Source organism: Entelurus aequoreus, linkage group LG25 (assembly GCF_033978785.1).
Source record: "Entelurus aequoreus isolate RoL-2023_Sb linkage group LG25, RoL_Eaeq_v1.1, whole genome shotgun sequence".
NCBI classification, from domain to species: domain Eukaryota; kingdom Metazoa; phylum Chordata; class Actinopteri; order Syngnathiformes; family Syngnathidae; genus Entelurus; species Entelurus aequoreus.
Window position 1 is genome coordinate 21,153,373 of NC_084755.1, and position 14,768 is coordinate 21,168,140.

At 38.0% G+C, this 14,768-nt stretch overlaps 1 long non-coding RNA gene across 1 annotated transcript in view; it reads left to right on the top strand.

Annotated features, from left to right (window-relative positions):
* Positions 1-6,323, top strand: part of LOC133642873 (uncharacterized) — a 49,610-nt gene extending 43,287 nt beyond the window's left edge. Inside the window, exon 3 of the long non-coding RNA XR_009824617.1 lies at positions 6,103-6,323. This is a non-coding gene — a long non-coding RNA (uncharacterized LOC133642873). The remainder of the gene's footprint in view (positions 1-6,102) is intronic.
* The last annotated feature ends 8,445 nt before the right edge of the window (positions 6,324-14,768 follow it).

The window sequence follows — 14,768 nt, forward strand, 5'->3', positions numbered from 1 at the left end:
CACAAATGGATGTTCCTTACAAAGGGGGCACAGTTTAAAGAGAAAAAGGCGGAAGAAAGATGTTCTTTATTTTTTCAAACTGGACAAGATTAGGCTGACATTGAATGGCTGTTCTGCAAAATTCCAAGAACTGTTGGGTGCTTTTTTTAAATATGTGGGAGAGACTGAATTAAACCTGATTGAAACGTGAAATGTGGGTAGTTGATGGGCCTTTTGTGTGCTTATTAGTTGCTATATCTCTCGGGCTTTTCGGGAATGCAGCTTTCAGAGTTTTTATGTTGCAATCTGTCTGTTTTTTGTATTGTGGGAAAAACAGCATTTGATGCATTTTTGACTATTCCTGTCATAATGTGTGCTTTAAACTTCAGCGCATATATTATTGTCAGTAATGTGAGCTGATTAAGTGCAGTGCTACCTCCCTGCAAACCACACTAATAAACACACTGTTAAATCAATAGTGTTCTGGCAGTGTCAATCAAAACTGCGCATTAATATGGTTGCAATGGCTGAATGTATTTGTGGTCCATCTTATTAAACACTGGTTTAATTGTAAATGCAAATACGTTGCGGCTCCAAAAAATGGGCTGGTCGCTTGCTGCAGTGAGTAAGCTGCACAAAAACATATCAGTGGACTTGCAGTGCTCACAATACCCATAGAGGGCGCAACACTGCAGCAGACAGGACCACAGCTGACCAGTCAGCGTCCTTTTTCCTGACATACACTGCAGAGCATGCACCAAACACCATTTTTTTAAGTTAATGTGTCAGTTTGTGGTTGGGGGTCTTGGTATCATTCCTAATAACCTCTTGGCAAACAGGACAATAAAGAAATGCATCTGAGATGTAAATATCTCCTGAGAAAGGAAGGCTTGCAGAGCGGATGACCTAAGTATCCCCAAACTATCCCTGATCCCAGTTGGTGGTTGTATTGATTTTATTGATTCTCGTCGTGGCACCACTTAGCCCTCCTTACATTTCTATTCTTCCCGCCCTAGAGGTTGGAAAGCTCATGTTTCTACAAAACGAGAAGATAGAGAGACTTTTTTGTCTAGAAATAATACCAGAAGACATTTGTTCTTAAAGGATGAAAATCAATCTGGGCAACCGTCGGACCGTTTTAAATGTGATCAGACATTTTATGACCGAAGGCGACTAACAAGAAGTACCAGTTCAATGCCAGCATGACCACATTGTCAGCTGTGTAGTTCACTGCCTGTCAACAATTAAAGAGGCCATATAGCCACAAAATATACACGTAAACAAGTACGTCATGTATATTTTTTCCTGTCACTCATACAGAGCAACATAACTTGTTGTTCATGCCACTATCAGCCTACAGTGTGTTTAAATAAATGATTGTGCTGTGCAAGTTCTGCCCGCGGTAGCTATGTTGCTGTCTGTATTTTACCAATGATGATCATTTTAATGCCATTTAGTTTAGGAATATCCCAAATGCACACCTTTTTTCACAGAAAGATGGTTTTGCTTTAGTGAGCAGGATTAGACAAAAGAACTATTTGGCCAATGATCACTAAACAATGGGTATCAAAGGGTCTAGAACTATTATATTCAATTAAGGTGCAAGTCCAGATCAAGTGTTCCCCACTCAACATTAACAAAATTGCATTTTTCCTGACATATAAAGTAATTACTTCTTGAATGATGCAATAATCTAAAATTACGGATGTTCCAATCAGGGTTTTATGCTTCTGATTTTGATCATCCATGTGTGAGATCGGCTGATATCAGTACCGCCCACATGTATTAACTGTAAATGTTTCTATTTATTTATGGTGAGTGCTATTGACAGTTTAACAATATCAACACAATATTTAAAGTAGTCCCCTATTCTCTTTTATTACATACACCTGTTTGAGAAAAACAATATCAATAATAATAATCAATAATACAGGCTATAGCTCCCAGACTCTGGAACAATTTGCACCAGTCCCTCCGTGATCTTGACTGTGTTGAAACTTTTAAGAAACATTTGAAAACCTCTCTATTTAGTAAAGTTTTTAGTTAATGCACCTTTTAACTATCATTTTTAATCCACGTTGTATCCTTTTTATGATTTTTCCCCTGTTGTTGTAATCAAATTGTTGTTTTACTTCACCTATGTTTTGTACAGTGCTTTGTGATTTTATCTGTGAAAAGCGCTTTATAAATAAAATGTACTTACTTACCGTATTTTCCGCACTATAAGGCGCACCGGATTATAAAGCACACCTTCAATGAATGGCCTATTTTAAAACTTTGTTCATATATTAGGCGCACCGCATTATAAGGCGCATAGAATAGACGCTACAGTAGAGGCTGGGGTTACGTTATGCATCCATTAGATGGAGCTGCGCTAAAAGGAATGTCAACAAAACAAATAGTGATTGTACTGACGCTTCTACTTGTTGTTCTCTGTTCAACAACCCACTGTTCGAGTTTGTCCTCCAACTGTATCCATCTCACTTTGTTCCCTCGGAAACTCTGTTTAGTCTTCTTTACTTGCCGCAGGTCATCATGTTGCTTCCTCCATTTCCGCACCATTGGTTCGTTAATGTTAAATTCTCTCGCTGCTGCTCTATTACCGTGTTCTACTGCGTGACTGATCGCCTTGAGTTTAAACTCTGCGTCGTAAGCGTGTCTCTTAATAGGAGACATTTTTGGGTCTTTACATAATGTTTAGGTCTCGCAACTACGGGACTTCATATTCCCCCGTAGAAAAAGAAGGAGCGCTTCTTCTTCTACGGTAAGCAGCCGTAGAAGGGGGGAAATGAAGTCGGCGTAGTTACCGTAGTTGCGAGACCTATTGTGGCTCAATATTGTTCCATATATAAGGCGCACCGGATTATAAGGCGCACTGTCAGCTTTTGAGGAAATTGAAGGTTTTTAGGTGCGCCTTATAGTGCGGAAAATACGGTACTTACTTACACAATAGCAAAAAATAAATAAATCAAAAACTACTATCTACTACTCATTTCAGCCCTGTTTGCCCTTGTGTCTAGGGAATTATTCTTCGAGTTTGTTAATATTAACAAAAAACACAAAAATATGATTTTGAGAAAATAAAAATATTGACCATGTTGCTCATGTACCAACCAATTTTCACGTGGTTTACTTCATTGTCAACGTCAAAATATGTGCTATTAATGCAAACAATATTTATTGAAAATAAATATCCCAAAACTAAAAAAGGGGCGGGGCGGTGCTCGGCCGTAGTGTTTTAGGAGTCCAATCACTCTCATATTGATCATATACTGATACTACCTTTGCTATCGAGACCACCGACTTATGGATCGATCCGCCCTCCTCTTACCTGTCCGTGACAAGGCTGACCCACCAACAGTTAGTGATTTGCTGATCGATACTGAAATATTGATACCGCCGATATTAGACCTTTACACTATAATATCGATTCTCAAACCAAAACATTGATACTGTTGATACTTTAGTTCAGGGGTGTGCAAACTTTTTCCACCAAGGGCCGCATACTGAAAAGTCAAAATATGCGGGGGCCATATTGATATTTTTTCATTTTAAAAAAATGCTAAAAACAGATATAGTGTCAGCTTTGTATTATAGGTGATAAGGTGACTAAGTATATTGTTATTAATTATTAATTAGAACATTTCAGGTTGTTCTCATTACATACCAATTATTTTGCTCATTGTTCTTACATTTTTACTGTTGTTTTTTCCTATGTAAAAATAGAATAACAATAATAATATGATTCTGTAACTGCCTAACTTAGTGTGTCAAAAATTCTGCCGGTACGAAAATATTAATGTTCAGTTACACATTTAACAGTTTATTATGGTTTTTGCAATTTTTCTAATTAATTCATAAATTAATATTGTTTTATTTTTTAATTAACTAACTAAACATTGTTAATATTTTAACCATATTTTATTTTTTATTTGAGAACTTCTGTTTTTTTTAGATCAAGGGTGTCTAAACTTTTTCCAACAGGGGCCGCATACTGAAAACTCATGTACGTGGGAGGGCCATTTTGATATGTTTTTATTCAAAAACGAAAAAATGCTAAAAAAAAAAACGGATGGTATATATATTTAAAGACAAAACTTTGTGTTATAGATGACTAAGTATGTTATTATTAATTATTAGTTTAAAATGTTCTGCTTTTTGTCATTATATTCTGATTTTTGCGCTTTTTTCTTACAGGATTAGAAAAATATATTATTTGAAAATACACAACTTTTTAAATTTTAGCAGACACGTTAGGTGTAATTGCACAAAGTATCGGTATCGGATCGATATCGCCAATACCAGCTTGCATTTCACTTGATATCGTCGGATTGGAAAGAAAATCAGTGTTATCGCACATCACTACTAACAGTTAATGTTATTTTATCCTCACTCTAACTCTTATTAATCTACTTGTTAATTTCATGTTAATAACTGCTTACTTGGTGGTTGCATCTACATTTCCTAAACTGTTTTTTAAAGCTAGCTCAGCAACTAGCCTAATTACTAGTATTTCTGTTTCTGGCTTGCTCTCAGTGTGTAACATGTTTAACCTCATCCTCCAATGATACTTAAGATGCTAAGATATGCAGTTTATTAGCAGTAATGGAGGTGATTATTATTAGCTTAGGGGAGCGGCTCCACACTGTGTATGGAGACACATAATTAGCTGCTATCAGCCGGGTAACTAAAAATAAATACTGTGTCAGTCAGGGGGATTGAAAAGTTTCATTTGGCAATGGCGATCACATACTTTTTTAGGAAAACCATCCAATACCGAGAACTTATAAAGTGTGAAATGTCCATTGTGATTGCCTTGTATATATAATACAGAGCAGTGCTTCAAGTGAAAACAAGTCCTTATAGTGTTGGTTTTGCAGGAATGATTAAAAACAGACAGTTGTACAATTTGGTGGTGACCCTCAACTACTAATGCCTGCAATGTCTGTATATGACTCAAGAATATGTACTGAAAAATGTGGTAAATACTCAGAAAAACTTGATGAAAGTGGTGATGGCCATATGAGTGTGTTTGTCATTGCGCAATCACAAAAGAATGTGTGTTTAGCTTGCGAGTGTGTGCGGACACACACACACACACACACAGCTGCAGGCCTGCTCTCCTCGAACAAAGAGCTGGAAGCCACAGCAACTGGGTTACCCCACACACTCACGGCGGTCAGGTCAAAGGTCACAATGTAGCTGTGGGTGCCCGTGTGCACATGTGAGCTCTGGCGGTGCCCCCAGCGTTAGCGTATTGTCATGGCAACAAGCAAGGCATCCTCTACATAGCTTTTCCCCCACTCTGTTTAACACATTATGAAGTGTGCATGGCCGCCATGGCCCGCAGCTGACAGCGAGATGTAGGTCAGGCAACAGGGATGTAAGGCGCGAGTCGGACACTAAAGCGTGCATGATCACCAAAGAGTGTGTGTGTGTGTGTGTGTGTGTGTGTGTGTGTGTGTGTGTGTGTGTGTGTGTGTGTGTGTGTGTGTGTGTGTGTGTGTGTGTGTGTGTGTGTGTGTGTGTGTGTGTGTGTGTGTGCGTGTGTCTGTGCACACATTTTGCATGCATCATGTGTTTGTCATGCGAGGACATGAATGTGTTTGCACAGACACTTTTTGTGTGTGTGCCGGACTGAGCATTATGCAGTTGTAATGTGAGACTGCTTTTCCTCCAAACAAACACGGCTACTTCTGAAACACGACCAGAAGGCCTAAAAATACCTTACTTCCTGCTTGTGACATCACATCCTCGCCACATGAATGCACCCTGCAGTGCTTGGCAGGAATATTCCAGCTTCCTTGCCTGTCTTATACGCCCTGTTGCTGCTTCCTTTCATTGCAGGCCCACTAAGCATCTGCACCCTACAAAAAAGAAAGAAAGAGCATCACACGTTTATTTATCAAAAGAAAATACTCATTTTAAATGACAGAGAGGTATTAATGCAACGTTTGCTGTTTACAGTAACAAAAAAAAAAATATTAGGTTGAAACCTTATGATGCAGTATGTGTACATTCTATGTAAATGTTGATATTAGTTGACAGTGGTTATCCCTACAATGATTGAAGCCTTACCATTCATTCAATGACTTCCATGCTTTTCCTTTCTCTTCCCTGCAGCTTCCAGGAGCTCCAGCGCGCCACCTACTGGCGACAATGGCAGACTTCACCACTTCCAGCCTCTGCATGCTGAATGGATTTCACAGCACGTCTGTGAGTAGACACATAGTAGCAGGTGTTGTTGGTAGTCGTTGCCACTTAGGAATCGCCCACACCCCCCTTCTTTCCTTCTCTTCTTCACTCATCCTCTCTCTTTTTTTTTTTTTATTCATATCATCCGTATCAGAGGGTAATAAAGAGTTTTAGATGCTAATTGTACTGTACAAAGGGAGCTGATGGGGCCTCCCCTCAAGAGCCTCAAGAGCAGCTGGGGGCTGTGCCAGCATCTTATTACAAAGCCCCCTTTTGGACCCCTCGAAGCCCTGATGGGACATGTTCATGTATACAGTATATGCAAAATACTAATAATTCCCCATCATCCAGCATATAAATAAGCTATCATTTCAATACTATACAAAAAATGGTTTATGCTACAAGTTGATAACAGTTTCTTTTTTTTGTAATGGTGTGAATAATTGATGACTGTGAAGCTTTTACTGGAAAAGAGCCTGTGTGCGACTGCCAACACACACACTGTTCAAATGCTTTAAGAGGGGCAAGTGTCAGCTTTATAACTGCAGTGAAAGTACAAATATATTTGATATAGTGTAACTATAGGGGACAACACTATAGAAAATGAAACCTGGAGATAATTTAGAGTACTGACTTAGGCATGGAATTCACCAGAGCTGCACATGTTAGTGGAGTCTTCTTCAACATCAATTCCTTTCGCTTGATGATTGTGTGTTTGGGCTCGTTATTATGTTGGAAAACCCAGTTTTGCTTCACAATTTCACCCTTTAAATTCTTTTTTTTTCTAGATTATGTTTTACAGACCGTTTTCGAGCCGCTTTTTGGCCTTCTCTGCAGAATGCACCCCTTTGTGGGCGGTCTTATTAACGTGGCTCCACTTCGACAGTGTCTTTGCTCCGCCATCTTTGTTGTAGTTTTTAGCGCTTCCATAGTGAGTACTGACAGATGAAGTTTGAACTATAAGCTATGTTGTATTAGAAATGGCAGCAGCGGAAGATGCATGTGCATGTACAAGCCAGTCTGCCCCACAACAAGAGGATATAGCGAAAATGAAGGAGCTTATTGACTACAAAGCGAACCTGTGCAGCACTTTTGGTAAGTTTATACCATATATGGATAATCTGCTGACGTCACACCTGGGAAAAATGTCACACTTGGGGCAAAATCCAAACACTTGTTTGGTGGAATTATGAAAGAAGACAAGATTATTTTATAAATATCGCTTTAATGCCTCCACTGTTTGATTACAAATTTCAGCACTTATGCAGATCCCAAATACAAAACAGCAGGTACCAATAGGTTAGAATTTTTATTTTTGCGTAACCCCTTTAATGAACCGCAGCTCCCCTGTGCCCGCACCAGTCGAACACTATAATGTCACTACTGCCGTGAATGGCAATTATAGGCACAATTATCTGTGTGTGATCGGTTATTTAGACAGTAATGACTGTGTTGAGTCATTTTCAGAGGATATTACATCTATACTGCAATACAAGCTGTACACTCTATAAGGAAAAGCAGTGGTTCTCAAACTTTTTTCTACCAAATACCACCTTGGAAAACACTTGGCTCTCCAAGTACCACTATAATTAACACTGTTAAAATACAATAGCGTAGTAGGCCTAAATATTCATTAAAAATGTTGCACAATTTCTCTTGTGGATCAATAAAGTTTGTCTAAAATATGGCATAGGTTTTATTTAACAAATATATTCAACATTTTTGGCTACTGTAACATTACACACAGTTTGAACAGTAAAACTGTGTTTGAATATTTAATTAAGTGATTCACTGGCGTTCCACTAGATGGAGTCCGAGTATCACAGTTTGAGAATCACTGCTCTAAAGTATATCAGAATCAGAATCAAAATCAGAATCAGAATCAGAATCAGAATCAGAAATACTTTATTAATCCCCGAGGGGAAATTAAAATTTTCAGCACAATCCCATTCAAGATCAGACAAACATTACAGGGAGACAGAACAGGATCGCTGCCAACTTCCGGCGCCCCTTACAAAAAAGGTGAGATACAGGTAAACAATGGGGGGAAATCAGTCTAAACCTGGGCCCCTGGAGAGGGGGTCCAGACTAAAGGCCAAGGGAAAAAACAACTCATAGCCATAGCACACACCCCGCTTACATGTGGGAAACATCAAACATCAAAGAACACAAAGGACATTTAGTGTCCAGTCCGCATGGATGAGCGAGGATGCATCTAAGGAGACCTCTTTCTCCTTAGACGTATCTAAGTATCTAAGTTTTATTTCTATAGTATTGCCCCTTTAAGAGGTATACTGTAAAACAAATGTTTGCTGAAATGTGAAGGGTCAACTGACTTTTGTGAGATACTATAAATCATGGCTGTCAAATTATCAAGTTCATTGTGATCAATTGATTAGTCCTAGATAATCCTTGCCCTCGTTTTGTGCTTGACTTGCAAAGATAATATATAGCCACCTGAAAAAGAGGTCTCACTCTGTCACTAGACTTGGCTACATAAATTAGTGGGGATAGGATAAAATATGGTTGGTATGGTGTATATTGTTCATAATAAACTTAAAGACGTGTCAGAGGTGTCTTTATAGTTTGGATGTTGTCTTTGTTTTAGCGTAGAGTACACAATGCTTCTTTTTTGTAGTTTAATGCTAATCTATCTAATACACAAGCTATGGAGAAATGGCGTCACTTCCAGGTGTTTTTGACCGACATTAAAAATTATTTTACCCTATTGTAACTTGTCTGTGCATCAATGTAGTGATGTATTATATGTGCAATGATGTGTACATTGTAGGGGTGCACAAAAAATTCATAATTTCCAAAAATGGAATTGAAAAAAATAAATAGATATATAATATATATGTGAGGGACAAGTGGTAGAAAATGGATGGATGGATATATTTACATACACACACACACACACACGTACACACTTTTCTTGTATAAAAATAATTTTTTAAAAAAGGTTTAGGACCAGCTGCAACCAGAATGAGCTTTTCTAACCTCTAACCTGTTTTGAAAAAGTTTTATTTTAATTGATATACCAAAAAATACATTATGAAAATAATCGAGATAATAATAATAACAATAAAAATAATAATCGAGAATCAAATCGTCACACCAGGAACTGGAATCGGATTGAATCGTTAGGTGCCCATAGATTCACACCCCAAGTGCATTACAAAATCAAAGCACACTTACATGGAGGACAATGTTTTACATTTCCTCTGTTGGAAATATTTTACAAAGTTGAACATGTAATTGTGACAAAAATATTATATTCTGTTGTATGCTAGCACTGTGATTGACAGTTCAGTTTTATGTATTTTATATTTTCTGAAGCAAAGGGAAAAGCAACATGGTAGATTGAACAATATACATTAATTATTTCCCAGAAAAGTGGTTTTACTGTTTTTTAATGTGTTAACTTATAATGCAACTGGCATTATATCAAACTGATTTTTGATTTTGATTGGACGTGTCATTGTGAAAATGCTTAAACAAAAATTAAAAAGTATGTTAGTGTTTGGGTGTTGGTGGAGGGAGCAGTGATAAAGTCATCTAAAATCGTTTGTGTTAAAAAAGGGGGCAGATAAATATAAGAATATTATTCTTCCATCTGCTCCTTTCTGATCATGGAAATTAATAAGAAACAAAAAAAAAACAAGGAAAGTGTGAACTGTACGTGGCTTGTATATATGCATTTTCATGGAAGGAATAAAAAAGCAGGGTTCGTACGGGTGCTTAAAAACCTTTAAAATGCTTGGGTTTTAATGTTGTGTTTTCAAGGTTTGAAAAATACTTGAATTTTGGGTGAAGTGCTTGTAAATGCTTGGAAATGTTCATCATATTTCTCGGCAGTCTGACGCATTAGGCTAATTATAAAATGGAAAAAAATTAAATACGTTTCCTTAAAAATGAAAGCTACACGCTTGATCTGTTGGCTTTGCACGAGCCCTTACATTAGGTTGTTACAAGAGGACAGTGGTGCATCGGTCCATCATGCCGGGAGGTTGTCGTTTTAATGAACCTTGGATGGAGAATGACAAGTACAAACTTTGGATTGATTGATTGATTGATTGATTGATTGATTGAGACTTTTATTAGTAGGTTGCACAGTGAGGTACATATTCCTTACAATTGACCACTAAATGGTAACACCCGAATAAGTTTTTCAACTTGTATAAGTCGGGGTCCACTTAAATTGATTCATGATACAGATATATACTATCAGATATATACTATCATCATAATACAGTCATCACACAAGATAATCACATTTAATTATTTACATTATTTACAATCCGGGGTGTGGAGGGGGTGGGGGGGGGGGGGTAGGTTTGGTTGTTATCATCAGTCATCAACAATTGAGAACAGAGAAATGGATTTTGGAACAGTGTAGGTCTGACTTGGTAGGATATGTACAGCAACATAAAACGTGGACCAAATCCACATGTACCCTGCTGCAAAGTATGCAAAAAGGAAATCCAGCTTTTCACAATGGGAGAGTCGGCTCTCTCGAGTCAGATGAAAGGTAAACCACAGAGATTACTAGCCCTACAAGTTAACTAACGTTAGCTAAAGTTTTGTTTTCTAACCTTTTGGTACATGCTAGACCTAAACTGTGAGATCAGCGCTAGATTACATGTTAACTACGGACAGTTATTACGAGCTATGAAAGGAAAAATGCAAGCATTTGTCAATGATAAATTATTATGTTAAGAACTTCCCTCAACTAAAAATCTAAGCTCAGTTGACGTTAGCGCATAACAGTGGCGTGCAGTCACTAGAGGCAGGGGAGGCGGGGCCTCTCCTGCCATCATGGAAAGAAAAAAAATTTAAAAAGAAAAAAAAATTAATTAAATTGTTATATGTATCCAGTGATTATATTAAGTTATTTTCCATTTAACTTCACCAGTTTTAGATTATTTTTATTTATATTTTCACATTTGCCGTTCAAATACTGAGAAGAGACGGTGCGGTGATCAGCAGCCAGTTGAGGCACGTCACTGATTTGTGCCTCAACATGGATTGTGCACAATGACTCGGCTAACTGCTGAGCTGCTGTGCAGTGAGACTGTATTGCTATATGAATTATATCAGCTAACTAAACTATGGCATAGTTTAGTTAGCTGAGGTATATAATGTACAGTGTATTTTGTCAAAAACTGTATGTGTGTAACGTATTTCTTGTGCTGAGCATTCATAAATCTGCTGCAAAAGACGTACTGGTTGAGGCTCGCAGTAATCCGGCCTCCTGGTGGTAGAGGGCGGTAGTGATCCCAGAGATCATTCCTCGGCCGCAGAAGAAAAATAAAATAAAAATAAAAATGTTTGCAAGTCAATTAGTGCAGCGATTGTTTATTTCCTCTCGCCTGGACTTTTATTAAAAACATGGAGGATTACATATGTAAAATAAAACTGTTTTCTAAACTGGACTTTCAATCGAAGCAGGAGGTAATAATTAAAGGTAGACCAACGCCGGAGCTAAAAGGTTTGCTTTTGACTTCGGGACAGAAGACCCGTTCTTTTCAAACGGCGTGGTACACACGCAAAGGCTGGCTGTGTGGATGTCCAGCAAGAAAGGTAAGACCATAATAATGTTTTTTTTTATTAAATGTGCTTTTTTGTGTGCTACAGTTGTGTAAAGAATGCTGGTATGAACTTTTAAACATAACCCGTTAACTGCTGCCAATCACATGGTGAATAAGATACTATTTAGGGTTCATATGTTTGTAAATCTGACTGTGATGATGCAGTGCCTCACCAGACATTAACCTCACCGCACGCCACTGGCGCACAATATGCCTCAGGTAAACACTGGGTGCCATGGCTAGCCTACAGTTGCAAGGCTGTGAATGACTAAGTTATAGAAAAGAAGTTGACATTTATATTCTCATGTTTAGTCTTCTGATTTTATTTTCATTGGTAACATTTAGATGGAATTAAAACCATAAAAAAACTCAAGAGAGAGACATGCATTAAAAACAGAAGTTTGTAGCCTATCCTTATATTAATGTGGAACAATTTTGTTAACAAATGAGTGAAATTGACATTTTGAGGGTGCGTGTATTTATATCACATTATGCAGTCTACAAGCACAAATACGGTGTGAATCAATGCGTGCTGTTTGATGTCATGGAGTGTTGTAAGTAAGAAAAAGAACAAGAAATTTGAAAAACAACACAAATGGAGACATGTTTGCAAACATCAATGACATTGAATAGTCTACAGAAACACTGCTTCATTTTATATGCCCCATTCAGTTAATGATAACTGCTGGTTCAATGTTAGGCTTGGGTTTTAGCAGATTTTCCGTATTTTTCCTACAGACAGCATTTGTTGACCTCAAACAACAAGGCTATGGATTGATTCACACTGGTTTTCGCTGGAAAAACTGGAAAATGTATATTGAAAGTCCTTAAAAAGTGCTTGAATTTGGCCACGGAAAAGGTATACAAACCCTAAAAAATAAATTATGAAAATGATGAACTTTAGCCTCTTATACAGACCTGAATTTTTATTTTAGTAAATAAAACAGACTGTTATCTGTTAAAAAATGTAACACATTTATAAAGCCACTTCATTTGTTTATATATCTATCTTTAATGTAATGAATTTAAATGAAAATGCCTCAAGCAGAGGGCTTTTGTCATCATTTTATTAGGTGAGATTAAAAGAGATTAATTTATTACAGATCATAATTTATTAATCGCTCATTTTTTTAATCGCTTGCCAGCCCTACTATAAATATGATGTATGTAGAACTGTTGCTTAGAAATTCAAACCCATTTAGCACACACGTGTATGGATTCAGCTGAAGAGACGTTACAAGTCAAATGAAGTGTAACCGTGAATAATTCATGATAACAACGTCATTTCCACTGTGTTGCCAACTTATATTTAACTCTACGAGTCGGGCTCGTATGTTGCATTTCAACTTGAATAATTTATGAAAATCCCCGCGATCACCGTCAGTAAAAGTGGGTTTCTACGACATAATTCAAGCAATGTGTCCGTTGTGTAAATGAAAGAGGTAAAAACGGCACAAGAGCAACTTTTACATTAAAAAAAAACAGTAACTGACCCAGTTTTACTTGTAACCAAAGAAACAGGAGGAAAAACAAAGCAGGAAAAAATTAGGCATATGGTAACACACTCTTTTCTTTTGCATACACACACACACAATATGTCTCAATGTGTCTCCTAATCCTTATATAACTAGCAAGCTTGGTATGTTCCAGGTTATCAGCTTACAATCAGATAAGCCAAGAAAGGCGTGTCTTCAATGTCTCTTTTGTCCTTTCCCCCTCCTCTTATTGTCCTTATAGCCTTCTTTATGGGGGAAGAGTGTGTAAAAACAGCAGGGAGGTGCAAAGGAATGAATAAAAAGCATATTTAGCAAAGGTGAGGAAAGTAAATTAGAGTGAAGAAAAAAAAGGGGAAGAGGAGGAGCTACGTGAGGAAGGACGGATTTAAAGAAGTACCTATCCTTAAAAGGTATCCACGCCAGGTGATTTACCTGCGGTCATCAGCGAATCACTGCAGAGAGTCGCCATAGCATTTTACCGCCTGATGAGACATAAAGACAATGGGCCCCGTTCAGCAATAAGTTCCTAACTTTTCCTCTTATCTTTCTTCCTAAGTGATTTTCTAAGAGGAGTCCATTCCCCTAGAGGGGGGGGAGGGGTTACCCACATATGCGGTCCTCTCCAAGGTTTCTCATAGTCATCCACATTGACGTCCCACTGGGGGTGAGTTTTCCTTGCCCGTATGTGGGCTCTGTACCGAGGATGTCGTTGTGGCTTGTACAGCCCTTTGAGACACTTGTGATTTAGGGCTATATAAATAAACATTGATTGATTGATTGATTCAAATTCATGACGTGTTCTTTAACGGCCAAATTGTTCCCACATGCTGTTCTTAAAATGCTGAATGCCAAATGGTTAGCGCATGCGTAGCTATTATAATTTGCATATAAACACGCCCTTATTTCCCCAATATGCATATGTAAACACCCTCAATTCCGTAACTTGCATAGGTAAATGCCTTTAATTCCCCATATAGGGGCACAATTCCGGCGGAAAAGCCAAACATCAAACACACGGAAAAAACACAAACAGATTACAGAAGAGAAATTTGTATTATCCCGCGGGGGGATACATAATGTCAAAACGTAAGTTTAAGAAAGGGGGGACTGCTGAGGTAGCCCCGAAGCTGAAGAAAAACTGGTCGAGTTCAAAAATGGAGGTTCTACTGCAGGAAGTGGAGAAAAAGAAAGTAGTGATCCTCAGCAGTGCAAACTCTGGGTTTAAGGGCACATATAAAGCTAAGATCTGGGGCACTATAACCGATGCAGTAAACATGGTGTCAAGCGGCGAGGTCCGCACAGTTGAGGACGTTAAAAAGAAATGGTGTGTGCGTTTGTGTGTGTGTGTGCACGCGTACCTACGAACAAATCCCAGCTAAGAAAACATTGGTGAATAGAAAAATCTCCTTAAAAACTTCGTAAGGGCCTAAGAACAAAATTTGTTCTTAAGAACAGTTGCTGACTGGGGCCCAATGCTAGGATTATAGGTGTACCGTTTTGTGTCGTA